Source organism: Mesoplodon mirus (genome assembly GCF_964341445.2).
Source record: "Mesoplodon mirus genome assembly, chromosome: 10".
NCBI lineage: Eukaryota > Metazoa > Chordata > Mammalia > Artiodactyla > Ziphiidae > Mesoplodon > Mesoplodon mirus.
The window spans coordinates 66,728,078-66,755,095 of NC_138986.1; the positions used below are offsets into that span (position 1 = coordinate 66,728,078).

The following is a 27,018-nucleotide window of genomic DNA, read 5'->3' on the forward strand; positions in this document are numbered from 1 at the left end:
ATGTGGTTTCCCGAGCTCCTAAGTCCTAGATTTCGAGAATTTCCTCTAGACTCTTATCATCTTGCCTGCTCTCCCTTTCTTTCCAAAACCTGTTCGTCTTTTTATTCCCTTATTCCTTCCCCACAGGGTCTTGGGTCCTCACGCTCCAGCCCTTCGTTTAGGCTGCTGGGTTCAGTGGTGGGAGGGAAGGGACTGGAGACCATTCCACAGGCTGACCTCAGGGTGTGTTATATGTAAAAGCCAGAAGGAGCTTGGACACTGTGAGGTATAAACGGCTGGCTCCTGTTGACGTGTTTCCCATAGAAGTGCCTGAGCTACCCAGCTTTGAGTTGTATCACAAAAGGCTTCTAGAATGAGCATCTTTGTAGGGGGTGTGGGAGTTGGAGTGGGGAGAAAAGCCCAGCTCATCATATTCCATTGATTGGTAGTAAGTATTAGTTGTATTTTCAAGGGCCAAGAAATAGCATAGTACACACACACACACACACACACACAGCCCTTTGACATGTTTAAGCTTCTCTTTAGAGTAAGGAGAAGAGAATAAAGTTGGCTTATGCTGTTCTCACCATATACCTCTCTACTCCGTTATCAGTGATCCAGGTGACAGGCTTTTCTCTATGGTAGGTGGAGACTGGTGGTAAATAAATAGTGGTGAAACAGGTAGGCCCAGGCTTAACTTTACTCCAGCTCCCACTTGCTGACACCCAGGCCCTGAGAATGTATAATCCCAGAGAAGCCATAGGATGTGGCATTGTCATCAGAAGCCTGAGTCTCTGGGTCCCTTCCGCAGTGAGGACCAGCCGGCAAGGGGCACTCGGCCACATCACTGAATCTGTCTCCAGGGCTCTGTTGGCTCGCCTGCCCTTTGCTTTTCTCCTTTCTTTGTAGCCTTCACCTTTTCTTTTCATTCTCTCTTTGCTCTCTTCTTCTTACACATCCCCTGTCACCACCTCCCTGCTTACCCACACTTCTTTACCCGCCTGGAAAGACGAATTGCATTTCATTAACCTTTTAGACGCCTCAGCTTGACCTTGGGCTTTGTTGAACCAGCCCTGTTAGGAGCGACTGAGTGGAGGTCACGTGTTGGTCTCTGGGATGGGCTTTCTCCAGCCACCCTTGAAAAGCATCTGTGCTTTCCTTTCGCTTAGTATCAGGAGAATCCAGCTTCTTGAACCATTTAAAAAAAAAAACACTGAAAAATAGAATAAAGAAGAAAACTCCCTCAATTCCACTATGGTAACTGTGGTATCTTTTCCTCCAAGGCTTTATACTTAAGAGGCAGTCTCATTTTTTAAGCTGTGGATTTTTCTAAGCTTCTTCATAAGCTGAATTGGCTATAAAACAACGAGGTTCTCTGTGTTTCAAAGGAAATCAAAAGAACTTCATGGAATAAGGCCGGTCTTCTCTGTTGCTGTCCAGAAGCAAACAGACCCAATTTCTAATTCTGTCATCCATTTGCTGAGGTGTTTTGTGTTAATGATGGTCTTTGAGTGTGTGTATGTGTGTTTTATTGGGGGAGGTTTTTTACTGGTGGTCTTTGAACATATTTTAATTCTGTAGTATCTTTAAGGGAAGTCACTTCCAGCCCAGGGTCTACTGCCTACTATAGCATGACTAAGAAGAATTCTTTTTCCTCTCTGCATCTGGTTTCCTAATTAGGAAAACTACCACTCAGATTGACCTCAGTACTAAATAAGGGTATTAATATAAAAGTGCATTGTACAGTTTTGAGCGCTGCATAGCTGTAAAGTATTCTTAACAGTATTTTTTTTTAAAGATTTACGATCCTGGACATGAAAAGATTTTCCTCTTTTAAGAAAACCCTGAGGGCAATTTGCAACAATTATCAACATTGTTTTTAAGGTCCTACATTAAGAGTCATGACATCATCCTAGGCTCTATGAGTGAGAGCAAAGGAAAAAAATCTATTCATAATATTTATTAAGAACTTTCTAGGTGACTAATATTTCCCTTGAAGAGTTTTTATTCTGACTTCGTTATAGAACCAACATACATGAACATGAGACAAGAACACTTGGTGAGGGTGGGGAACAGGAGAGGATCCAAAATTAGTTAAGTGCAAACTATATAAGCAAGTTCTGAGGGAATGGGGATGGTGGAATGATTGGAGCTGGGTGGGATTTCCTTGGGGAAATTATGTTCAAGAATCCTTGTCTGTTTGTTATTATCTCCTTGTGCCCACCTTTCCTGTGTTGATACCACTGTGTCCATTTGAATGGAATTGTGACATCAGGCATCTCTGCCAGGCTTTTGGACAAACGTCCCAGTTAAAGTTTTTAAACAGATCAAATACATATGTCAAAAAGGAATTAACATGTATAGAATTCTACTTTAAAACCCAGAAATTCACTAGCACCTGTTTCTGGAAATTCAAAGGTAAAAGTTACATGGAGAATTTTCTTTCAGTCACTTTAAGGTTGGTTAGAATTAGATGTTGAATTTTCTTGGCTTTGAAACAGTGATTACTCAAGCCTCATGTACAGATGAGGGCGTTTGGATGTAGTTTAGGCTACAGAGTCAGAATTCCAGGGTCTCTCCATGTTGTACATCATTGTTAAAATATGTCATTGCTATGACTGAATGTGGTATTTACTTTGGAATCTGTGTGTCTCAAATAGCCAGGGAGTGATCTTCAGTTTCCTCTCCCTATCTTCTGATTTATAATAATATTGTATTCAAAGAATAGTAATGTGTGTGAAGTAGGAGTTTATCTTTTGAAAATGTATATTGCAAAATCACTTTCTTAATGGTGCAAGTTGTTAATATGGAGAATACAGCCTTGGACTTCTGTGCCCTCGACTCAGTTAGCAGATATGCGTCTTGTTCTCCGACAGACCAAGGCTGGCTGCTAAGAGCCAGAGGTGATGGTAGGCTAGTGGGATTCTGAGTACTTCTTCCTTTTTCTATTGAGCATTTTCTATATTGTTAATATAGTTAAAAATAATATATTTTTTAAAGCACTGCCGTTCTGCTTAAACCTCAAATTCCAGTCTTTATGGAAAAGTTCATATATATAAATCCTTCCTAGATGCAACCTGAAAAAAATAATACAGAAATAAGGTGATTATAAGGCACCTTATATGTTTTGTTCTCCTCTCAAATCCACCCAGAAACATCTTTCAAAGGAAAAGGCTACAAATCCAGTTATGTGGTTGAAGATATTTTCTTTCTGTATTTTTTCTTAGTATCTGACAAATTAAGAATCCTGGAAGTGAACAATGACTGTTTAATTCTAAAATGCATTCAAATGAATCAAAAAACCTACCTAAAGAACCAATAGTGTGGATAAAAACGTGGACCCTTATTTCCTTAAGGGTCCTTTCCTTATTGAGGAGACGTTGGGTCATCTGCTTCGTTAGGCCCACAGTACAGAACTCCTGAATTCTTTTATGGTACAACTTCCTCCCAAAAAGCTCTGTGAAAGGTTCTAGCTCTTAAGCCCTGACAGTGGTACAATCAGGCTCTAGCAAATGCTGGTCTGTTCCTTTTTTTTTTTGGCCATGCCATGAGGCAAGCAAGGTCTTAGTTCCCTGACCAGGGATCAAACCCACGCCCCCTGCAGTGGAAGCATGGAGACCCTAACCATTGGACCGCCAGGGAAGTCCCAACTGGTCTGTTCCTTTATTCCTGTGGGCAGCACGGAAGGCATTTAGGTTTGGCATACATGCTAGATCCTTTCCCTTCCTAACGAGGCCAAAGCCTGCACTAGAAACCCTTATATAACTGACCTCTCTGGCTTACCGGTCACTATATCCTCAGGACTTGGCACCTAGTAAGTACTCAAAACATAGTTATCGAAGGAATGAGTGTTCTTGTCCCTGTGTATCTGCAGTCACTCTGAGCATATAATATCCAGCTTTTCCTTGGACACTGGCGTGCCCAGTGTCTGTGGCCTCAAGACTCTTGATTGGAGTCTCTAGACCTGCACTGTCCAGTACAGGAGCCACTGACCGTTCCATGTGGCTATGTACATTGAACTTTAATTAAAATTACATAAAATTTAAAATTCACCCCTCCGTTGCACTAGCCACATTTCAAGTGCTCAGTAGCCACATGTGGCTAGTGGCTACCATATTGAATAACACAGCCATGGAGCCTTGCTATCATGGCAGAAAGTCCCACTGGACACGGGACCACTCTGGGCCTTCCTGGACACCGGCTGATGGATATCCTCTTTGTCTTTGCAGCGCAGCTGTCGGCTTCAGGAAGCGAGGTCTACAGGAACAGGTGAATCTTTAAGAGCTGCCTTGCATTGTGACATGTCTGATCCCTTGCTGCAGTCCCTACAGCATGAACAAGGTAAGAGGTGCTTTGGAGGCTCATTCTTTGTGTCTTTATGGTACCGTGATTTATTACCCTGGGTATGTGATAACTTTCTGTGGCATGAGGAGGTTGCATCTCCTGCCAGAAGCATTCCAGAGGTTGGCAAGCAGTGCTGACAGGTGGCGTCACAGGGACTCGTGGTGGTGTAGTCTTCCAGAAGTGTCAGCTGTGTTTATCAGAGGCCTCTGAGCAGCTGAAATATTGGTTGTTAGTGTAATTGCCTTGGCATGACTATTGGAAGATTGAGGCTCTGGAGCCAAACTACTTGGGTTTAAATATCAGCTCTTACAGATACTAGCTTTGAGGACCTTGGGAAAGTGTCTTAGGTGCTCTGTGCCTCAGTTTCCCCATCTGAAAAATGTTGATGATAATGGTACCCACCTCACAGGGTTGTTATAAGGATGAAGTGAATTAATATGTGTACCAGTGTTTATTATAGTCCCTGTCTACATTATAAGCATTTGATCAATGTTTGCTGCTGTTCTTCTTGGTGTTGGGGACACTCTTGTCCCTTAGACATTGTTGCCAGAGAGTCTTGGGTGCATCTGCAACATTTCCACTTTATTCCCCGATTGATTCAGCATGCAGCAGTTGATTACCGGATGGGCACTCTGGGGATAAACGATGAATGGGGCTTAGGTCTTACCTTCAGCAGGTGACAGACGATTTGGGGGGCACTGTGGCTAGTGTGAGGCGTGTCGCAGAAGCTGTGGAAGCACAGAAGGGACACCCAACTTTGGGGGATCTGGATAGGAGAGTATAGAGGAGGTGACATCTTGAGTTGGATTCTGTACCATACATGATCATGTCTTGGACACAGAAGTAGGGCACGGCATTCCAGGTAAAGGAAACAACCTATGTAGAGACACAAAAGCATGTGAGAAAGTCTGATGTGTGTCGAGAACAACAGAGTTTGGTATGGCTGGAGCAGGATTTCTCCATCTTGACACTATTGACGTTTGGACCAGATGATCCTTTGTAGTGAGAGGCTGTCTTCGGAAGTGTTTAGTAGCATCCCTCTCCCCCAACCTCAGTTGTGACAACCAAAAATGTCCCCACACTTTGGCCAGTGTCCCTTGAGGGGACGAAAATGCCCTGGTTGAGAACACCTGCACTGGGAGAAGATGCCAGATGTGACCCCAGAGAAGGAGGGAAGGGTTGCATTCTGCGAGCCACTGAAGGATTTAAAACAGGGGAGAGACATTTCCAGAGACTGCAAGAAGAGGTAACCGCGGGTTGTGATGGAGTTGGACAGCGCTTTTAGATGATTTGGTCTTAAAAATGGATTATGGAATTCCTAGGCTTTAGAAAGCCCATGTAGCTTGTTGAGATTGTTTTACTAACATCCCCTTTCCAGGGGTAATTTTTCTCATGGCCCTTTGTTTGGCCTTCTCATGGGCACGGCTGCTTTACCCCATCAGAAGAAACCAGAAAAAAGTAAGTAGTTGTTTCTTGAGAGATTTTCATTTGGCTGAGCCAAGCCAAAAGAAGAGGAAAACTTTGCTGACCTTTTCCCCCTCTGGCTTCAATACTTACCCTCTTTTAAAAATCTATCTATCTATCTATATTTTTTATTGAAGTATAGCTGCTGGACAATATTATATAAGTTACAGGTGTACAGTGTAGTAATTCACAACTTTTAAAGGTTTTACTCCATTTATAGTTATTATAAAATATCGGCTATATTCCCCATCTTGTACCATATATCCTTGTAGCTTATTTTATACCTAGTAGTTTGTACCGCTTACTCCCCTCCCCCTCCCCCCTTCCTTCTCCCCACTGGTAACCACTCGTTTGTTCTGTATATTTGTGAGTCTGCTTCTTTTTTTGTTATATTTATTAGTTGTATTGTTTAGATTCCACATGTCAGTGAAATCATACAGTATTTGTCTTTCTCTGACTTATTTCACTTAGCATAATGCCCTCCAACAGTCTTTGAGGAGTGAGCTTTTGGAATCCTAGATGGGCAGGTATTGTTCCCCAGAGTCATAAATCGAGGACGAGGAGGAGAGGAGATCCATCATGGCAGTCACTGCAAATCCTGGCTTCTAGCACTGACAGTTTGGTATAGTGAAAAGCTAAGACAGCTCTTGGGAAATCTCAGATTGGCAGGCTCAGTATGCTGTTTCAGCCCTGCCCTAAGTTTCTCCGGGGCAACGCAAGACCTGATGTCATGGTTTGGCTCCTGACACACAGCTGGGAACCAGACTCCTTAGAAATTTCAAGTGTCTCAGTAGGTGTGTCTGTTGCTTGGGAGGTTATGTTCTGCCCGAGTGACCCAGTGAATGCTTTATTTTATGTTATTTTAATTTAAAGTGGTGATTAAGCATGATGTGTAACCTTCATAGGTCAGCATTTTTCTTATGGTTTTCTTGGCATAAGACAAAAAAAAAAAAATAGGTCACCCTCTGGGGAGGAAACAGATCTCAGCACAAATAAAACTAGATAGTCATCTCATCAATTACGATATGTAAGTTAGAACGTTGGAAATATTTTTGTGGGTGTGATTGATTTTCTAAGTAGAAGTGTTCCCGGAAAGCTGGAGACATTTGAATCGTACACTTTGCACTTCCTTGGACATACACGGTAATCACTCTCTTTCCTTCCCCAGCCCCAGCTAGTTGTGGGACAGTTTAACCAGGGAGCTGTCCAGATGGGGAGGGGGCTGGAGCATCCTAGGGTCCAGTGTTGTTCCTCTGATGCACCAGGGCAATTCTGACCACAATTAGGCATTGACAGCTCTCTTTTGGGTCAAGTGGAGACGATACCCTCTAGAAAACACGGGAATGGCCACAGGGCACCAGGAATTGGCAGTTTGTCTAACTATTTTAATGGGATAACCTGTCAGTGAACTGCTGGCAGCCAGGTAGAGCCTTCATTCCTCACATTCTGGAACTTCAGTCTGTGCCTGGATCTGGGAACACACCAGGAAGGGGTGCAGTTCCGGCCCTCACACAGCCAGCATGCTGAGGGCGTTCCCAGCCAGAATACTCATCGTGAACGTGGTGCCCTTTCCGGAGGCTGGTGTACATGGGATATGTCAGGTTGATACCCAACCTGTAGGTTTATACAGAGTGGATACCCTCACATCTATTCACCTTTTAAATATTGTAAACAGACTTTAATGGTTGTACATTCTGGGCTTTATGCTCTAGCCTTACATGTTAAAGAAACTGTGGGTGCACACATTTCCCCAGGGTGCTCTTTCTCCCCGGCCCTATGCAGACTTGAAGACCATCTTTCCAACTTTCATATACTCTCCTTGGATCTTTTTCCAGGAACTGATTTTCCAATCTTTAATATTATCAAAAACTTTAAAATTAGAATTTAACTTTGAATTTTGTCCAAATTCTTTACCCTTTCTACTTTCTTGGTTATTCTCTTGTTAATAGGTATAAATATTTATTATATATAATATATTATAAATTTGGTTAACAAGAAGGATTCATGTTTTGTATGTATATGTGTTATCTGTATGTTAACATGCTGTAAAGAGAGGGTTTTAGTGTGTTACTTAGAAAATCATAGCCAAATGGGAGGCAAGTTAAACAGGATGGGATTTGGGGAAGGCAAATGGGGCAGAATGGCATACATTCTGTACATGCCACTATATACACAAAAGCACACTTACAGGACCAACATTCTGCTCTTGAAAGCAACCTTGGAATTACAATCCTAAACTCTTTCCCTCATGGCCGTCGTTCTCATGAAGGCACATCGCATGCTGTTCTCTGCCTTGAATTTGTGAGGACACTCCATCTGATTGAAAAATAATTGATTTTTCCGTTATTGCACAGAACGCTCTCCACCCTGCCCCCACAGTGAAAGTGAATCTTCTTGAGAACTGTTTCTTCCCTGTCATGTTCAAATAAAGCCAAATCTGATTGTTACTGCTTTGGACAAGCGCCATAGCATCAAATGAAGGAGGGTAGTGTCTTTTATCTCTCTTGGTGGGTGGATGCCACTGTTTTGCTTACTATATGCCCGACAGAATTTTTTCGCTGAATATTTTCCAGTCTTCAACACCATATCTTACTGTGCCAGGTTTGTGGCAGCTTCACCTTTACACTCAGATCAAAATCTCTACAGTCGACAGAAAAGTAACACTGAAATTTAGTTTCTGCCTTCATTTAGAGTTTTTCTTTCTTTGCAACTCTTTAATATGAAGCAGGGAAGTCCAGAACTCACCACCGTTGGTTCTCCCACCTAACACCTGGCAGACACATAACTCAACACTAGGTCCTTCAACACATTTGTCATGTACCCACTGTGTACCATGCACCATGCTTGCAGTTCACTAGTGAACAAAACAAAGGTCTTTGCCATCCAGAGCCTCTGTTCTGGCCAAGGGGAGGAGTCGTCTCATCCCAGAGTTTAATATTTAAACATACACCTAATGTTAAAACGTTCTCCATTTGAATCTTTTTCTATTTGAAGAGCAAGCTAACAGAGTTACTGGATGCAGGATAGGATTTGGTAGATATTAAACATGTAAGATCTCTCTCCTCCCCTTTCTAGGACACTCTGGGTGGTTTTACCCAATGACCAGTCTATATTTGATGAGTCTCCACTGCTTTTTTTCTGAAGGCAAATGGCCAAGTTCCCCTCCTGGCAGGCTTTGGAGAAATACCACACCCTTCGAAAACCAGTGACATGGAAGAAAATACAGATAAAACTTAAATGATCTTGGAATAAGGAGAGCCTTATTAACTTCTAGTGGCAGAAATGATAAAGGAAGAAAATGTATTTGTTTAAAACCTAAAGCTTTCTTTCCATCAGAAGATATTCTGAACTATCCAAAAAGACAAGAGACTAGCCAGGCAATATTTATAACATATATGACAGAGAGTTAACTTAGCTGATGTATGTAAAATTTTTGAAAATTAGTAAGATAAGAGTGATTCCTCGAGCTTCCCTGGTGGCACAGTGGTTGGGAGTCCGCCTGCCAATGCAGGGGACACGGGTTCGTGCCCCGGTCCGGGAAGATCCCACATGCCGCGGAGTGGCTGGGCCCGTGAGCCGTGGCCGCTGAGCCTGCGCGTCCGGAGCCTGTGCTCCGCAACGGGAGAGACCACAACAGTGAGAGGCCCACGTACCACACACACACAAAAAAGAGTGATTCCTCTAATAAAAATGAGCAAAGAACAGAAAGATAAAACCAATACAGGAAGAAATATGATCAGCAAATAACATATAAGAAAATATCCAATCTCAACAGTTATCAAAGAAAGACAAATTAAAATGATGAGATGGCATTTTCTACAATTGATGAAGATTCATAAAGGCTACTCATCAAAGGTACGAATAGGACTGGCAGGCTATCTCACTGACAGTTAATGAAAGAACATGTTTCTCAGAGGGACTTAATGTGTATCAAAGCCTCAAATATACACACACCTTTTGACTCAGAAACTCCTATTTCTAGAACTCAGTAAGAATTGTCATAGATGTGTATAAAAATTTAACTGATATTCATCACATATTGTTATAATAGTAATTTTTAAAAAATAATAACGATGGTACATCCATACAATAAAAATGACAGGGAGAGATGGAGGAATATTTGATAATATAGAAAGATGTTCTCAATAAATTGTGAAGAAGGCAAGTTACATCATAATATGTACGGTATGATCATTATCTTGTTTTTTAAAAAAGATACATGGCTACCCACAGGAAAAAGATTGCAGGTACACATCAAAGTATTAAGAGCGTTATCTTCTTTTTGCTTGTATGTTCTAAATTTTCTTTAGCAATATGCATTCTTTCATACTAAAAATAGTGTTTTGAAATAAGACGTGAAATTATCTTTAAGATATGAACTTCACTGTAGTTTTAAAATACACATGATAAAAAAGACTGTGAGATATTGCCCAGCATTCTGGCAGTGGTTTTCTCAGAGGACAGGTACATGGTATTCATGTTTCTTATTTAAGAAAATATTTTTCTGTGAGAAGAGACACCTGAGAGGTCTCTCCATTCCCCCACCCATCTGGAGAGCACACTGAGGAAAGGACGGATGAGAACAGAGTGAGAAGGTGACCCGGAAGAGAGCTGTCACCAGGAACCAACCCTACTGGACCTTGATCAGGGACTTCCAGCATCCATAACTGTAGAAAATAAATGTCTGTTGTTTAACAAATTTTTCTCTATATTTTCAACTTTCTTATAGTAAGTATTTGTGTATATGACTGACAGAAAAAAGCAAGCATTTTAAAATAAATACTATTTTAGCTGTTTTGCATTTGAGGTACAACTGGGTGGAAACATTTAGTGAGTGGATAAAAAAGAGAGCCATTGGTCAAACAGAGATTTGAATGTGGGAGTCATTCTCTTTGACAGATTGCCAGGAAGAGAGCATTTTAATGTACTGATGTATTGGAAGCAGTAGTAAGTAGAGAAATGCTCTAGAAAAAGACACTGCCCTTTGATGCAGTGGCTCACATTTTTTTAAATGGCTGTTAACATCCTCTTACTCATTATATCCTCTTATTCAAGATATTGCTGATGTGCCCAAGTTTAGACCCGTGGTTTTCAAACTGTGGTTTGTGGACCCCTGGGGGGCCCGTTCATGGGCCACCTGCAAGGTCAAAGCTATTTTCATAATAATACTGAGACGTTGTTTGCCCTTTCCACTTTCTCTCAAGTATACGACACAGTTTAAGAGGCTACATGACATGCTATGACGTCATCCCTCTGACAGCTGTTGGAATGTGTGGTTGTGTCTTCATGTTCCAAAAAATGTCTCAGCTTTGATTTTTAATACGGTAAAACATCGATACAAATAACTGATGTGAACAAAAGCTCTTTAGGGTCTGCAGTAATTTTTAAGCGTATCCTCAGATAGGAGTCTAGACTGTGCCTGTGTCCTGTGTTCAGCAGTCAAAGAAGCTGGGCCCCGGGTCCTGAGCAGGAGTGCCCTGGACATCGTAGCACATCTGTGCCGACCTCCCACATCGTTACGGAAACACGGCCCTTATTCCTTATTTGTAAAACTTCATTTTTATAGAATTTGTGTGGTTAAATGAAACGTGGTTGGCACAAGGCTGGTGTAGCTCCTGGGTTACATGTAAGTCAAATGCTGTTGAATGTGGGGTGTATGGAAATGAGAAAATTAGACCTCCAGTCTCTTCCTTGTGTGTCTCACTGGGCAAGTCAGTGAATTTTTAGGACAAACGCGGGAACTCAGTTCCCTTCTAAGAGATACAGGAGGGCAAGATTAAGATAATCATAACCTAGAGGATGGTCAGTTTGGCATGAAGTAGGGAGAAGACAAACTTAAAAGAATTAACTGAGTATGTTTATGCTCATTTGTCTTTAAAACGTGTGCATGTATAGAACTTCTGTGTGTAAACGTATGTAAAACATATACCTGCTATTTGAGAACTGCTTCCTGAGTTAACATAGAATTCGCCCTTTATACAGTCATTTCTACTGCAGGAGCAACATCGGTGCTTCTGTTTCATTCCTTCTGCTTTACCAGGAACGCATTTCAGTGGGTCCTCGAGTGTGGGACTTACCTCTGCTTCTCAGAACAGCACACAGTGGGGCAGTGGTCGGTGCCTGCCTCTCTGAGAAGGCATCTTCACGGTCTGGGGTGTCAGTTGAGAATCTGAACCCTTCTGTACAGAGAATTTGGCTTTAGAGGAATGATTCTGGGGAGCCAGGAGACCGGGGGCCCCGCTGCAGTATTCACGTGGGTATGGCAGTGCCTTGACCTGAGGGGCAGGACTCTGTAGCCTCACTTACCAGCCCATCATGTCAGAAAAGATGAAGGAGAATCCAAACAGGTGGGAGGGAAATTAAGGCTTCTGAGCAGAAAGGCTGGACTTTTGGTTTAAGACTATCACGGCCCAGAGCGGGAGAAGGAATATACATGACTGTAATCTAATTTCGAGTCTGAGAGGCCGAGCTGTGAATCATGATAAGCTCTTTGAAATATGGCCACAGCTACTGACCGTAAAACAGTTTTCACTTGGAAGAAAGAGGATGCTCGGTCCCACTTCGTTGTTTTTTTTTTTTTTTTTTTTTTTCTTTTTGCGGTATGCGGGCCTCTCACTGTTGTGGCCTCTCCCGTTGCGGAGCACAGGCTCCGGACGCGCAGGCCCAGCGGCCATGGCTCACGGGCCCAGCCGCTCCGCGGCATATGGGATCCTCCCAGACCGGGGCACGAACCCGCATCCCCTGCATCGGCAGGCGGACTCTCAACCACTGCGCCACCAGGGAGGCCCCACTTCGTTGTTTTTAGTGGCACTTCACACACATTGTGATTGTCAGTGTGGGAATCTTGGTCATCCTTATTTCTTGAGGGTTTAAAGAGATGTGCCTAGGATTTTCTTGATTAAAACAAGTTTGGGGGTTTTTTTGTTTTTTTTTTAAATTTTTAACTATCAAACTGGCCTACCAGCCTTCATGTTGAGCTGTAATGAAATGCTGACTGAACTGGCATGGTCTCGTTCGGCAGCACCGTGTTGAACTAAGCCCACACCAGCCCGCAGCATCATTAGACAGGTCCTTTGGACACATGATGTGGGCGGTGACCTCTTTCGTTGATGCTGGTGGTGGCTGGGTCCCCTTGTAACAAAGAGGCCAGTGGATCCTGGCCTTGTGCATCAGGCAGAGGGATGCGCTGACATCCTTCCTAAGTCCTCAGCTGTGCCTCTTTCCTCTCAATTAGTCAGTCTTAATGGAGACAATTAAGTTACATCCTAGTTAGTTACTCGGTGGTTGGAAACGTGACTAGTTGCTCAGTTAATCTGTGGCTTGTCCCTCTTTAGAATATTAACAATCCTCCCAATTTGCCTGATTTTGTGAACATATCACCTCCACCAGTGCAGTTGCTGTGTATGAGGGGAAATTCGTAATAGAGAGATTGCTTTCAATCCCAGCTTATTAATTTGAGTACCTAATACTTTGAATTGCCTTTTTCCCCTCTCTTTTTGTGATATAGAGGCCTTATAACATGGAGCTGTTTGCTGGCATTTTTTTTCCTGCTTCTTGTTATCTTTTATCTCTGTAAAAATAAGCCCAGCATTTTTGTTTTCCATAAGATGTTTGCAGAGAATGCTGTGCTTTTGAATATATGTACATCCTTGGCTTTATGTTTTAAAAACCTCCTACTGTTCAATAAAATTAATAAATGTACTAGAGGAGAGATGCCTATTTAGAGTATGTAAAACTACATAATTTGCAGAAATCCCTCAGTAAATGCTCAGAAGACATGTATTTCTCGTCTCTCATAAATGACAATGTTTAGGTTTAAATGAAAACATTTAGATTTGATTAATCACAGTTTATATGTTCCGCTGGTTTATTTGGTTTTCTTTTTTTATGGAATAATTTCGCAACGTTTTACCACCCTCAGACTTTAATAAAGTGACATTATCTTGAGAGGCTAGTCTCAATGAGATATAAATATGAGCAATCCATTAAGATAGCCAGCTCTAGCCACAGAGGTAAAGTGTCATCACATGTCAGTGATCAAGGAGCTCCTGTTAATTAGAACAGTAGGAAAACTGCAACAAGTTATTGGGGAAGAAAACAACAATTAAAACGATGGGTGAAATTAGCAATATCTGCATCTCTTGTTATTTCTTAAATCCAACCCATAAACAATTTGTTGTGACAGCTCTAGGCTGGGATTACGGCATTTCGCATGAGGTCTGATTATAGCTAAAAATAGACACGTGTATTGAAGATCTGAAGAAGAATATTAAACAACTGAAATTTTGTGAAAGACTGATGCTGTTTCATTGTAGTAATTTCCCCAAAGGCACATTAGTAATGCTGCTAAATACAGACTTTAATAGACTTTAATAATGTGTACTTCAGAGGCCTGATACACAAAGGAATAATGTATAAAACATTCATTATGGAAAATTGCAACCTTTTTTATTTAATAAGAAGTCTGTTGAAACAAAACCGTTGCACTGCCTTATGGCATTGTGTTCCTGAGTGCTAGCAGGCTGAAGAATAATTGCCACCTTCTCTTACATTTTTTTCACCTATTCTGATCAAGTTACAATCATATTTACTTATCTGTTCCATGAATGAAAATGAGGATTAGAAAAAGGGGACTTGCATTGGATGGCCCCTTGTTCACGTGTGGTCCAGCCTCTCACTACCTGTGTGATCTTGGGCAAGTACCTTAATATCAAACTCCACTTCTTCATTTGCAAACTGGGGGTTGTTCTACTTACCTTACAAGGTCAAGGTAGGAGATGTGAAATGTTGGCAGGGTGGAGGCTCCATGGAATAGGCACTCAAATACTTCCTATCATGATTACTTTCTACATCTGTTTCTCTTTGTATTGCTTATTTCTGTGGGTGACTGGTAGGGGGAGGGGGGAGCAGCTAGGGGGTCGAGAGTAGGAAAAGGCAATAAGAAAGAAGCCTCCGTAAGCAGCTCTGTTGCCAAGCCTTGCATTGGATTTCAATTTGATTTTAATGTGCTGCTGCTGAGAGCCATGTTGCTGAAGAAGAGGGAAGAGTAAGAAGCAGATGCTATTGGAAGAACAGTGGGGCATTTCTCTCTTTTAATGAGATAACATCATTAGAGTGACAAAGTACAGCGAATCGATACTCGAAATGGACTGGTGCTATCTTCCCAAAGTGCACCGACGGTTACCCTTCACAGCCTTAGAATCTGCTGAATCACGAATTCTGTCTTATCTGTTATTAGAGCCACTGACTTTGATCTCACAGAATAGATCCACACCTTCAGGATCTGCCCAGGAGCAGGACAACAGACTAATTGGATAAATGAGAAAAATCCGGGGTGATTTATAAGCTGCCCTGTAATTAAGGAACCTCAGAGGAGGGCGGTTGGGCCTTTTTTCCCTTTGACTTCTTTAAATGGCTGCGCCCCCTAGCCTACTCTTCTCGCTCTCATTCTGCTTCTTGGTGTGGTGTCAGAAACACTAATCATGTCAGGCTGTGACACTGACAGCCCTGACATTCACAGCAAAGAGACAAGAAGGAGAGAGAGGCCGAGAGACCTCGGAGGGGGAAGGTGTGGAAAAGCAGCGGGGGAAGGGTTTTTTCTTGCACATAAAATCCATCGCTGCAACATCACCAACGTTCTGGATAGATTACATCCAAGGAAAACTAAGGAAGGAGCAAGATGAATTCTAATGGAGATAAAATTGGTCAGGGAAGATGTTTTGCTACTATTTTTTCCCCTCTTCTTTTAGATTTCAGTATGTAGCCTACATGAGAGTGACTGAGGCTGTGATTTCTTCTCACCCAGAAAAAAAAGGCATTGAAAAAATTTCCCTCTTATCAATTAGGAGTTTGGGATTAATGTATACACACTACCATATATAAAATAGGTAAACAGCAAGGACCTAGTGTATAGCACAGGGAAGTATACTTAATATCTTGTAATAACCTATAATGGAAAAGAATCTGGAAAAGGAACATATATATGTATATATGTGTGTGTGTGTTTATAACTGAATCACTTTGCTGTACACTTGAAACTAATACAACTTTGTAAATTAACTATACTTCAATAAAATTTTAAAAATAAAATTAGAAACAATTTCTCTCTTCCACTATCCCAGTTTTTCTCTTTGAAACTAAGCAAAGTTGAGCACGAACCTCAGCAGGAAGTGTGTGCTCTCTAAGATTTTTCATTTTGTTGCCAGATTCCCATAGTGTAATCTGAACAATGACCGCCTCAGGAAAGGAGTCATTGGTGAGGGATGTTTTCTGACCGTGACAGAGCTGGCCAGGGGACTCTTTATTCAGTGTCATCCTCTGGCCACCTTACCCTTAGCCTCCCCAGCACCTGCCCGCTGGGGAAATGATGGTGTGCCTGGCAGTTCGAAGCAGGCTGCCTGTGGCCAGATCTTCCAAACACCTTTGAGGTTTCTCTCTCCCTCGAGCACTTTCTCCATTTGGAATCCTTGTGGCGAGTGGTGTCTGGTCTCCATCTCGGATCAGTCGGGACCTGGAGACCTGCGGCTGCATCTCACATATCTGTCTGGAATCCAGATGCTATGATCTAAATTGAGCTCTGAGCTCAGGCTGAATCATCCTAGCTTTTCTATAAACGGGAGAACCCAGATGCCAGCTCAGCATTTGAGGTATTTTGAATTACAACTCTGTGTCTTAACACAGATATCTGTCCTTTTACTATTTCATCATGCAAGGAAAAAAAGTAATCAAAAAATGGAAAATGGTGTATTGATTCCATGTTAGTTATCCTTCCACAAAAGAAGTACGTTTTTTGGGTCTATATTTGAGGGCAGAAGGTTTTACATGGTGACATCTCTTCAGATTAATTAAAAATAATATGAATTGAGAACTTTGGAAAGAACTGAGACCTCATTTTGCAATATTCTTGTCTTTAGTACCCAAGTAAAATTTTACACACTTGGGCCACGCTTGGGAGAAATGCTCCTCTGAATTTGCAAAATAATTGTTTTAACTGAATTATAGCATAATTTAAACTATGTATAGCAACGTTTACATTGTGGCTTATTTAAAATTTCTTGAGGAAATTGCTTTTCTACTGGCAGAGGAGAGTACATTTGTACCCTGGGGAGGATTTGGGGGAATTACCCCCAAATATCTTCCTGTAAATTCAAATTTTCTTTGAAGTTCCTTTTTATCCTAAAAATTTACATGGATGTTACATTGTTCTCTGTGATATGCCTGTGGGTTTTTTTTTTATAATGTAAAACAACTTTAAAAATTACTTGCCAGTTAAATTACTTCATTAAGTCTTATATTAGGTAATTTAGCTGTTAATAACAAATAAGCCCTCAATATTCAGTGGTTTGACACAATGAAAGTTTCCTTTCTTGCTAAATTTTGATCCAGTGTAAGTATTTCTGATAGGTGAAGTGCTTTTATTAAGCAGTTATTCAGAAATCCTGAACTCGGCCTCCTGCCATATTCTGGCCTTACCATCTGTATTAGGTTTCTAGGCCGCTGTAACAAAGTGCCACAACCTGGATGCCTTATATAACAGAAAAGTATTGTCTCGCAGTTCTGGAGGCTAGAAATCCAAGATCAAAGTGTCAGCAGTGTTGATGTCTTCTGAGGCTGTGAGGGAGGGATCTGTTCCAGGGCTCTCTTCTTGGCTTGTCGATGGCCATCTTTTCCCTGTGACTCTTCACAGCATCTTCCCTCTACTCCTGTCTGTGTCCACATTTCCCCTTTCTTATAAGGACACCAGTCATACTGGGTTCAGGCCCACCCTCTTTCCGTGTGACCTCATCTTAACTAATCACATCTGTAATTATCCTATTTCTAAATAGGGTCATTTTCTGAGAGGCTGGGGGTTAGGATTTCAACACGTGAACTTCCCGGGGGAGGAGACAGTTCAACCCATAATCCCATCTGTAAGGCTTATGATGATTGTCTGCATCTAGCTGGTGGCAGGGGAAGAGAGCATGAAGAAGGAACACTCCTTAATCCCCATAGCCCTGAAAGGAGTCCACATTTTCTCTTCATATTCCAGTGGTAAGAACTAGTTACATGGTCCTGCCTGAGTACAAGGGACCTAGGAAATGTAGTCCCTGGATGAGTAGTGACTGTGCTAGGCGGCTCCTAGCAGGCATGTACACAAGGGCTACCCATCTTTCTAGGAAAAAGTGTCACGTGTATGCTGTACTTCCACTGCTCCTGAGAGCGTGCTCATCAGAGGGCACTGAAAGAGATCGTATTAGAGTTTGAGAATCCCATTCTAGCATGCTTTTCAATGAACACTCCAAGTATTTATATGTAAATAAGTGCCTGAGGTTGCTTACTATTTTGTTTTCTTAAGAATCTAATAGATTCTCAAGAGAATTTTATTTACACTATTAACGGGCACTTTTTCCTCTTATGAAACTAGTGAAATCCAAAATAATGAGGTTTTACTTTTCGCCAGAAGTATAACTTGTGGTTAGAATGATTTCCTACAGTACAGTAACTTTTTTTTGTCACATGTTCTATTATTACTGAAAAATGATATTCATCCAAGAGGGGAACAGGGTATTGTGAGTGCAGAGGACAATTATATAACCTGCTGTGCTTATCTCAAATGGCTAGACTTTAGTATTTAATTATAAAAGTCTTGTCTCTCCTATCAGGGTAGTCATTATTTCGAAAGTTGAACGTGGGTTTCATAAGTGACTAAGTAATTGCTTTGTATGTTCCTTTGCAATTACAGTAAGAAGTCATGAATTCTCTACATTTAGAACTGCTAAAAATTATTTAGATTTGCCTGTTGAATAGGTTTATCTAAAAAAGGACTTGGGAAGAAATTTCCACTGTGAATTTTTGGCTTCTCAAAGGAATTTGTAAGAAATTTTCCATGAAAAAGGTAGTGATAGTAATTTGAAAAGGATTAAGTAGGCACAGTCTGAGAACTTGGTAGGTAGTGTGGAAACACATGAATATTGAACCATAATATTTAAGATTTTAGTCGTGAAGTCCCATGTCAAGAAACGATTCTCTTTCTGTTTTATTGTTCTGTTATTTTAAAACATGGACGTTATCTAATGATTTAAAACCCATCAGTGCTACTATAGATTTCCCTTTGATCAAAAAACCTGACAGTGGTGTTTCAGGCAAGATAGTCATTTAAACAGTAACCTTTTAATTTTTAGTGGTTTTAGTTTTAATATGTCAAAATAAACTAACACAAATATTTGAATCATTTTAAGAATGAACTAAGTCCTCATTCATTTAGATGTTATGAATTCAGATTTTGGAGTAGGGTCTAGGATGAAGTTTATCCTTTGTAGATATTTGATAAGTAATTATTATTTTAACTGTTAAACCAATATTACCTGTCCAGATATAGAAGATCCAGTATTTGAATTTGGATTTTATTGATTTCAAAACCCATGCACATTTTCATTCTGTCACATTGCCTCACAGGAGAGTATTTGTTGGATTGAATTCAAAATATATTATGTGGATTTTCAAGGCTAAGAGTAAATGCAACATCCCATAATGAATGTTTTAGTTCTTGAAAGAACAAGCCCTTTGCAAATGAACGAATTAATGTAGTGGCTGGAAATTAGTTTCATCTCATCATGAAAGCAAGTCTGTAGAACTTTTACTTGCTAACACTTCAGTAGACTACCACTTCCTAAATAAAGGAGCAGCCTCTGATGCAGAAAATTTCTTAAACATCCATTATGTGACTAACTTAGAGTTCTTTAGAACTCATGTTAGTTTCCTTAAAACTGGTTTCTAATTCATACTCTCACACTTGCCCCCCTTTATGAATGTGCTCAGGTTATGCAGGCTTTATTGATTTGTTGAGACCAACACAGAAAAGGCAACCTTGAACCATAGGTGGGCCTGGCCTGAGGGCAAGATAAAGAAAACCTATCTATTTTCCAGTGAAAAGCTCAGCTAGAACCGTAAGATAAAAGAAGGGTATATTCCTCTAAAAACATTTCACCTTTTCACCTTTTCTAGCAATATGATAAGCCTGACTTCTGTGAAAAGGATGATTTAAGAGTTTTGAGGGGTGATTACATCATTTTCAGTTTTATTCCATTTACTCCATTCGTGGTCTCTGCTATGTGACTGTGGCCAAGTCACATCCTCTGCTTGAAACTTGGGGTCTCCACGTAAAAGATGAAGCCATGGGAGTAGATTAGGAATTGTTAGCCTGGTGTCTTAGCTGAGGTTGGCTTCAGGGGCTGTCTGTAAAATGCTAGGAATTGGGTCCAATATGTGGTGTGCATATGCATTTTTCTGGAGAGAATGGTCCATAGGTTATTACATCAGATTCTCCAAGGCTTCAGCACACAAAGAAATCAATAGGCCAGATGATCTCAGAAGTCTGTAGAGACTCTAGCTTTCTAGTTTTCTCTAAATTATATTAAGCACAGGCTATCGTGGGCAGGGTAGATGAGAAAATTAATGCATTCTATCTCCTTTCTGCAGTGTGACCTGGAAGGGAAATTTGGAGTGTTTTTATTGTAGACAACTGCTTCTCTCTTCTCTAGGATGAGTGTTCTGTGTGCAGTAAATGTTCAATAAATGTTTGTGGGGGATGACAAAATTCTGTTATTAGCAGAAGAGCAGAAATAGTCTATCAGTTTGAAGTGAGTCACTTTTTGGTGATCAATGAACCTTTTTTTCAGGCCTGAGCATTTCTTACAGTTATCTGCAATGGGTGTTTAAAGAATCATTTGAAATAGCACTTAACTTATTTAGAATCGCAGACACTTGGAGAGTTAGTGCCTAAAGGATGTTCAGAGTTAAGAGATCGATTCCCAGCAGTGAGGAAGCAGAGGCCCAGAGGTGCGGTGATGTACAGCAGTGCTCCAGCTTCATTTCTCTGGCTGGTGCACCTACAGTATGGTAAGCATGTTGTCCTGACAGAGAGCCTTCTCGTATGTGTCGTGGCTCAGCAGATGAGCCAGCCTGAAGCAAGAGCCCTATTGCTCAGCAGATAAACAGATGAGAGAATCAGGAGGGCACTCCGGCACCTCGCTTTTGGGTAGGGAGGAAAAAGAATTAAGCGGCATCCCCTGGCCAGCTGTGCAGTTTGAATCTAATGGAAGTCCACTCTTGAATGTGACTCATGCAGTTCACTGTATTAAAACAACATACTGTTCTCCAGAAAATCCCAGTTCGATTAAAACAAACAAACAAAAACACCATTTCTTGGCTGCTTGGATATGCCTTTCAAAAAAATCAGGGATGTTTACTTACATTATTACATCTTTCCAAAAATTGTATTTCTTTTTTATCCTGTTGGTGGATTTTGAAAATTGGCTATTGACTCCTTAATATAAATGTCTACATGTGTGTTTTACAACCATTTACTCTCTCAACTTTTGTTTAAAATGTAAGCATCTTGGCTGTTTTCCTTGGGAACTTTGTAAAAAGAGAATAATCATAGTAGGCCACAGTTATACTATTTGTCTTCAAAGTTGCTATGAACAGTCACTATTAGGATTTACTCTCCAGGTCAAGTCCACAATTCAAAGTCAAAAGCAGGCCAAATATTCAGAGCTAGACTTTGGAAACGGATTTCATTTTATTTATTTTTTAATGCTAAAGACATACTCAGAGGGCCTCCTTTTGTTGCATTATTTTTTCATTTTTAGGACCACCAGTCCTTATTATAGCTATTTAACATGAAACTTTCATGACTGTAATCACTTTGCAGAGTTGTTTGAGCTGGATTGGTAGTATGAAGTAACCATACACATTTTTCAGTAGGAACAGAAAAAGTAGTATAAAATATTATTACCTGTATTCTTTGACTTAGTTTCCTAGGATAGGTTTTTATAAACTATCGGTGTCTCTTTTAGTCATGAATGAGTAGACAGTATGGCACATGGTTTTGTACCATGCATATTTATGTATTTTTGATAGATATAAATAAATTAGCACCCAGGTACCAAATAATGAACACCCTCAAAATTTGAATTTCAAGGAACAGTAGCAGAAAATATCATCACTCGAAACTGAAACTTTCAGACATCAACAGAAAAATGGCTGAGATTAGCTATGTGTGAAATTCCCAGAAGGTAATCCACACTCAGACAGACCCACGGTTTGTCTACCCATTTTTTGATATCCCATCAACAAAAATCAAAATAAATGTAGATACTTAAACAAGTGAACAAACAGCGTTGCTTGGGGTGGAATAATCTGATATCAGGTGCCTTTTGAGGTGACACGGTATGAAGGACACAACACCTGGAAGGTATTATTGCCAAAAATGTATAATCAAGCCTCTAGACCTCATTCCAGTTTAAAGGAAGTACAGGGGAGTTGAGAAGGAAGTTAAATACCACTGCAGGAAAAGAAGGAGATCAATTTTGTGGAAAATTATAAATAATAACTGTTCTTGACTCCTCCATAAGTCAATGTCATTTTTTTGGAAAAAAAAAAAAAAAGGTGGAACTGGGACTTCCCCTGGAGGTCCAGTGGTTAAGACTCCATGCTTCCACTGCAGGGGCACGGGTTCGATTCCCGGTCGGGGAACTAAGATCCCTCAAGCCATTCGGTTCGGCCAAATACATAAATAAAGGTTAAATTTTAAATTTAAAAAAAAAGAAGGTGAAACTATTCTAGATTAAAAGAAACTAAAGAACCATAAAGCCAAAAACAGAAAACAAAAAAATGTAGATAATGTTAATTAAGTAATTAACATTAATGTTTAATGTTAATTAAACAACATGTTAGAAATTATAACATGCTCACATCAAAAGCAAACAACCGGCTGCTGGTCCCTGTGTCAGCCACCAATAGGAGTTGGGGAGCTTGAAAATTGTAGAAATGTCTCTGATTATTATAGACCAATGGGCAGTTATATGTTGCCAGTATATTTCAAGTCCAAAGGCTTAAATACACCAACCCAGGATGACTTGGGTCTCTTGCCAACACCTTCTGAACTTCATATTTTCCCAACAGGGAGACTCTTGGCTTCAGCATTGGAGACTGGCCTCTGCTGTCAGCTCTGCTGCTCAATCTGTGTGACCTCAGCCGAGGCCCTTAGCCTCTCCAGGCCACAGCATCCTTGGCTCCAACATGTACACAAAAGATACTTCAGAAGATTGTTGTGAGGGGAAAATGAGACCACTCATGTGAAAGGGCCTAGGACAGATCTTGACCCATGGTAGGCTTTCAGTGAAAGTTTTAATTTAAAAAATAGGAATCATCTGGCAACAGTATTATGCTCTTCTGGGAAATTCTATTTCTCAGTGTAAGTCGATAAGTAAACATTCCAAGTTATCTGTCCGTCTGGCTTTTATGACTTAGGGTGGAACCAGTCATCTCTATGTGACATACAAACGATTTCTCTTTCGTGCAAAGCTGAGTCCTCAGTGGGCCTGGCCTCCTGGCCACCCATGAGTTGATGGGAGTTAACCCCCCCAGAAAAGGCCCCCTCCGCTTCACTCCTGCAAAATGGGTGTTAGTCCATGTCAGAGCTTTGTAGATTGGGTTGAAAAGTTAAGTGTTTTGTTTCTGTCTTTTTAACAGGACCAAAGAGCTAAATACATGCAAGTACTGTAGCAAATGACAGAGATATGAATCCCACTCACAGTATATTTTTTAGATGCTGTTAACTGGGTTTATTTTTACTTTGACAGATACTTCCGTTTAGGGGGTGCTTTCCACAGGCAGAGTCTATTGTGCAATCGAAAATTCGGTAAATTTTGCCTCTAGATTTCCTCCAGATCTCTCAGGTGACCACACCCAAGCCTCAGCTTGGCCATGTTTTCAATTAGAGACTTGAGTTATTACTTTAGAAAATGATCTTAGTTTCCCTCAGGAGGTTTTTGCTGGCTGTTTGTCATCTTTTTTTATAAGGACATTGTGCTTAATATAGGGGAAGACCAACCATGTATATGCAACAGACTTAACTTAAAAGTGGCGTAACTGTGTCTGTCTATTACTTTTGATCTCACACTTCATTAGCTCCCTAAAGCCAACATGTCCTTAATGGTTACGTGTTTGTACCCTGGGTGTCATCCGACCTGGGTTCAAATCCCACCTCTGCCACAGAGGAGCCTTGAGACCTTGGGCGATCTCCCTAACCTCTTTCTCAACCTATCATCTCTAAAATACTGATGGCAACACCTACCTCCCTGGGCTCCTTTGAGGATTATGTTAGGTCATGCCCATATACACTTAAACGCTTGTTGTCTGGTGAGCACTTGGTAAATGTTAGCCCTTATGATGGCTGTAGGGGAGGGGCAGTGACAGGGTTCTCAAAAGTGACTTCTCTGTTTCAATTTAATAAACTCTTGGGATTTCATATTTGCCTGCCTGTCTACTTCATGATAACCTTGAAAGGAACTGACTTATTTGGGCCAAGTTTGGTACACTGTATTTTAAATTTCTAGTACGAATACCAGCTCCAAATACTGACAACCATTTGTATCATCTTGCAGCTATTGCACTAAAAAAATAAAAAGCTACTGTTTATAGACACCAAGGGACATCTGGAGGGTGACTTCAAATGTTACAGTAACCTTGCTCATATTCAGGGGAATCACTGGGAAGCACTTTGAGGGGGTCTAGAAAACACTGTGAATGGAAGCTGCTCTCTTGGTTTCGGCTCCAGAGTTATGTGAGTGGTTTGACTTAAGGCTGTTGGAGTTTGGTTTTGTTTCTTAAGTGGAAAAACTCTTTTGTGTCTCTCTTTTATATTAATTCCAGAGGCTGAGTCAGTGGTGAGTCCAGCAGTTGAATTAATATGGAAATCATACTCTAAACTAATCCTTAGGATTACATCCATTATGTAACACTGAAGTGGGCTAGAACAGAGAAAATTATAGTACTGTTTCTCTCTTCACTTGAAATATGGTGGAGGGCCGGTCTCCTCTATGAAAGTACATGCTGCGTAAAAAAGCGGTTTTTAATAGGGGTTTTAAAAGAGGAGAAAGGATGTAGGTTCTTATTCTGTGTCCCTGTCCAGGCATCAGTAACACTGAGGAATTTTCCAAGCTAGCTCCCAGAGTGAACAAGAACCAGGTGCATTTGCATAATCATCATAAAAATTATGTTCTGTCTGCATTGTTAACATTGCACAGAATTAGACACAGCCTTTGCTCTCTAGGAGTTTAAATTAAGATGGAAGATACTAATGTGTGTAGATATTAAGACAAATTTATGTTCACATTTTATAAGCCTTATGGATGGTTCTATTTTGTGTTTTTACAGACTTCCTCAACCCAGGTAACCCATGCATGGGTATCATGTTATGTTGGTTCATCCATAGGATAATGTTTTTTTTTAATTAGAGAACTTGTGTTTTTCTTGACTACAAAACTAATACGGGTTCATTTTAGAAAAATTGGAAAATAAAATATAAAGAAATCAACAAAATAACATCTAATTCCATCACCAGGAGAAAATTATCCAGTGTTATATCATAGTGACATTTTTAATGTATCTTTTGAAATGTATCTATATATTTTACAAAATTGAGATCTATATATGCAGTTTTGCTTTGTGCTGTTTTCACTTGACCTATCTTTGCATGTTTTTGTATTAAATATTTTTTAAAACTTACTTTTAGTTGTGTTATAAACATTAGGATAATTTAAAAGTTAAGAATCCAGCTTCTGGTCCTCTGAAACAGTCATTTAATGGATAAAAAGTCAAAGGATCATTCTAATTGTTCAACGAGCCCATCCAGACCTGTTTCCGAAACAGAGCTATTGTTCACCTAAAGTGGAAACTCAGCCGGCTCTGCATGTTTCCTCAGGCTGGGTTGCTGTTCCATGTCTATCTTTCCTCACTGACTTATCAGCCTCCATGCACACATGCACGTTTGTTTATAGCAGCCTTCCTGATATGCAGCCACGGCGTGGGGTTTGGAAAACTGCCCAGTTACATACCATTCATACCGGCTGACGTTCAGCTTCTGGTAGCAAATTGGGGACTCTGAACTCTTTCCATCCCTGGAGAGCTCAACATAAAATGCCGCTGACCACAGAGCGAACACAGTCACGAACTCTCTGAGTGTTTATAGTCAGGCACGCCAACGAAAAGAGGCGTCTTGGCCAAAGCATTGTGACAGGATTGGGGTCACTTGTAAAAATCATCACCTCTCTGTTTGCCACCCCCTTAGCTGTACCATAAACGACTGCTTGTATTCATACCCCTTCAAGCTCAAGATGATGTTTCTTGAAGCCCCTCGGAAGCAGGTGGAGTCTGAAGGGGTTTGCAAGGAGTGACAGAAACCAGTCTCCACCTCCTGGAGGATGGATGTGCCCCCCGGAATGGGGCTCACCCCTTGTGTTAGGAAGCATTGCCTCGTCAGCCCTGAAGGCATCCCTTGCTGTAAACTCCCTCTGGTCCTCCCACTTTCCCCCAGGAACCTGCTCTTCTCCGTGCCTTGTCTGTTGTGGAGAATGAGCTTCAGAATAGAAAGCCTCGAGGGGCTAAGTGGTAGGGAGGGAATGCAAAGGGCAGATGAAGGGAGGTTATGCAGAGTGGAAAGATCGCGCTATGCTGGATGAGATTCAGAATGTTTCCATTAGCTCCGCGAACGCTTACCTTTTTTTTTTCTCCAAAAAAGATTTGTTACTCCTTTACATCAAACAACCTTCCTTATATGCAGGACCCTAAAGAGGAAATATTCACAGTAACAGCATACCAGGAAGGGGGAGCCTTGATAAAGAAAAGACGTTAAAGCGACATTCATTCTATTTACAAATATCTCCAATGAGCGTGTTTCAGTGGTTAATCAGAGCTTTCTTGCTTGGCACTTTCTAAAATGATATCATTATCTTGCTTGCTATTTCAGCAGTTCCAGGAATACCTTGCCTGTGGGTCAGGGTACTTGATTTCCTATAAACAACTCATAAAACTCTTTTATAATTTCAGAAAGGCAAAAAAAGAAGAAATAGCTGCACGAGTTATGCAGACAACAATTGAACTGGCAAGATGTCTCTCTTAACACAGATGCTGAGAGAAGGCATCCTCTGCTACCTCTCAGGGTTAAATGTGGTTTATTTGTTTCCCCTCAAACCTTGCTGAATTTAGTCTCTTAGTAGACTGAGGCACCTTTGGAACTCCCATGGGAGACCAGGAGGTACATGCTTAATTGCTTCATGGATGATGTGAAGTCTTGGAATGAAATCTAGCCATCACTCATTAACTAGCTTGGCTTATTAAACCTTGACAGCTAACAGAACTCAGCCAAACATTCTTGATTATAGGCAGCTCAAGAGCCCTGGGAGTTGG

The 27,018-nt window shown here is 40.9% G+C and overlaps 1 protein-coding gene across 2 annotated transcripts in view; it reads left to right on the forward strand.

Annotated features, from left to right (window-relative positions):
• Window positions 1-27,018, forward strand: part of BACH2 (BTB domain and CNC homolog 2) — a 357,735-nt gene that overhangs the window by 89,088 nt on the left and 241,629 nt on the right. Inside the window, exon 2 of one of the 2 annotated variants that reach the window (XM_082633604.1) lies at window positions 4,209-4,320. The gene's annotated coding sequence lies outside the window, so the exon portion shown is untranslated. Of the gene's footprint in view, window positions 1-4,114; window positions 4,321-27,018 lie in introns of those variants that run through there. The other variant, XM_082633605.1, reaches the window with a different exon arrangement.